Here is a 3,039-nt window from a genome sequence, read left to right on the forward strand (position 1 = left end):
CAATAAAGATAAAAAAAAAAAATGATGCTTAGCCGAAACCGGTTTGGCTCAGCGGATAGAGCGTCGGCCTGCGGACTGAAAGGTCCCGGGTTCGGTTCCGGTCAAGGGCATGTACCAGGGTTGCGGGCACATCCCCAGTGGGAGATGTGCAGGAGGCAGCTGATCGATGTTTCTCTCTCATCGATGTTTCTAACTCTCTATCTCTCTCCCTTCCTCTCTGTAAAAAATCAATAAAATATATTTTTTAAAAAATTGATGCTTAGATTTTTAAATGACTTAATTAAAATGTTGCTGTTTTTGACATTCCAAAAATATTAAAGTTAAGCCTTCTCATTATTATAGAGACATACTCAATCAAGCCTTATTGACTGTTTTAGTCACCATAAAGCAGTGGTTCTCAACCTTCTGGCCCTTTAAATACAGTTCCTCATGTTGTGACCCAACCATAAAATTATTTTCGTTGCTACTTCATAACTGTAATGTTGCTACTGTTATGAATCGTAATGTAAATATCTAATATGCAGGATGACCTTAGGCGACCCCTGTGAAAGGGTCATTCAACCGCCAAAGGGGTCGCGACCCACAGGTTGAGAACCGCTGCAAAGTAAACTCTTAGGAACATTTAAAAAAGGAATACTTAGGAAGGTCAGTACTTAAAATATTATTGATAGATACAACCAGTTAAACCTAATAGTCTATCACTAACACACATAAAAAATTCACTGTCACCTAATACAAATGCCATTTATCAGTGTACAACGCCCATATTTGTTCAAAGAGACTACTGACAACAATAAAAAAAAATAAACTTTTAAATGGGCAAAGGATTCTAAAACTCATTTCTACAAAGCATGGCCATAAAGTATATGAAAAATGCTCAATCATTAATCATTAGGGAAATGCAAATCAAAACCACAAGGAGATACCACTTCACACCCACTAGGTTGGATAAATCAAAAGGATATACAGAGAAAGACAAATACCATATAATTTGTCTCTCACTACAGAATCTAATGAATAAAATAAACAAACAAAATAGAAACAGACTAACAGATATGGAAAACAGATTGACAAGCTGTCAGAGGGAAGAGAGGCTAGGTGAAAATGGTGACGGGATTTAAAAAAAAATTTCATGGACACAGACAACAGTGATTACCAGAGGGAAAGTGGGATGAAGGGAAGTAAAAGAGGGTAAAGGGGGCGGTAAATGGTGATGAAAGGACACTTGACTTCGGGTGGTGAACACATAATACAATATACAGATACTGTGTTATAGAATTGTACACTTGAATACTTGAATCCTATAATTTTATTAACCAATGTTACCCCAATAAACTCACTAAAAAAATTTTTTAATGATATATAGATTAGACAATCGGGTAGTGAAGGCCTTGGGCAAGGGGTAAGGGTGGGCCAAAAGGGATCAATGGGGGAAAAAGGGGGATATAAACCTTTCACCAATAAAGATTTAAAAAGAATAATTTAAAAAATAACTTGGGCCGAAACCAGTTTGGCTCTCTGGATAGAGGGTCGACCTGCGGACTCAAGGGTCCCAGGTTCGATTCCGGTCAAGGGCATGTACCTGGGTTGTGGGCACATCCCCAGTAGGAGATGTGCAGGAGGCAGCTGATCAATGTTTCTCTCTCATCGATGTTTCTAACTCTCTATCTCTCTCCCTTCCTCTCTGTAAAAAATCAATAAAATATATTTAAAAAAAAATAACTTGGGCTAGAAAAGATATTTTTTAAAAAGGATATTACAATAAGTACTGGAAACAGAGTGGAGAAAATCAAACTCTCATAAATTGCTATTAGGATTGCAAAATGGTGCAGCCACTTTTGGAAAGTTGTCTGACAATTCCTCAATATGTTAAACAAAGAATTACCCTATGACCCAGCAATTCCATCCAAGACTACTGAAAACCTATGTCCACAAAAATCTGTACATAAATGTTCATAGCAGCAGCATTCATAATATCCAAAAAGTAAATACAACCCAAATGTCCATCAACTGATAAATGTATAAATGAGTATAGCCATACAATGTAATATTATCCTATCTAATAAAAGAGAAACATGGTAATTAGCCATACCTCCGCTACCCTTCCCATTGGCTAATCAGCGAGATATGCAAATTAACTGCCAGCCAAGATGGCGACTGGCAGCCAGGCAGCTTGAAGCGAACATGAGGCTTGCTTGCTTCAGTGACGGAGGAAGCAACGTTCCCCGCCTGCCGCTGCTGGCCTCTGAGCTTGCAGTTTGTAACATTGTTACAAATATAGAAGCTAAACAAAACCCCAGAAACCTGCTTTCAGCCAGCCAGGATCTCAGAGCTGGAGTGTAAACAGTGTTTCAATTATAGAACCCAAACAAACCAGATACCTGCTTTCAGCAGCCGTGTATGACGGGGTAGAGCCATAACATCAGAGCTGGCGCCAAGCCTCAGAGCTAAAGCTGGCCCAGAATAAAAAAAAGAAAAGAGAAAAAAAGGAGCAGTTGGGAGCTTCAGTCACCCGCCAGCCTGAAAACAGTCCCCAGCCCCTCACCCAGGCTGGCCAGGAACCCAAGCAGGACCCCCACCCTGATCCAGGACACCCTCAGGGCAAACCAGCCAGCCCTCACCCGTGCACCAGGCCTCTATCCTATATAGTAAAAGGGTAATATGCGTCCCAGCACCGGAATCAGCGTGACAGGGGGCAGTGCCCAAACCCCCTGATCGCCCTGAGGCTCTGTGTGTGACAGGGGGCGGGGCCACAACCTCCCTATCCGCCCTGCTCTGTTCGTGACAGGGGAAGGCGCCCCAACCCCCTGATCAGCCCTGCTCTGTGGGTGATAGAGGGCAGCACCCCAACCCCCTCTCCCTCACGGGCCCTGTTCTGTGTGTGACGAGGTAGAACCATAACCTCCCCATCGGCCCTGCCCTGAGTGTGACAGGGGGCAGTGCCCCAAGTCGCCTATCAGCCCTACTCTGTGACAGGGGGGAGCTCCTCAACCCCCTGATCGGCCCCGCTCTGTGCATGACAAGGGGGAGATCCCCAAC

The sequence above is a fragment of the Myotis davidii genome, unplaced genomic scaffold (assembly GCF_000327345.1).
Source record: "Myotis davidii unplaced genomic scaffold, ASM32734v1 scaffold378, whole genome shotgun sequence".
NCBI lineage: Eukaryota > Metazoa > Chordata > Mammalia > Chiroptera > Vespertilionidae > Myotis > Myotis davidii.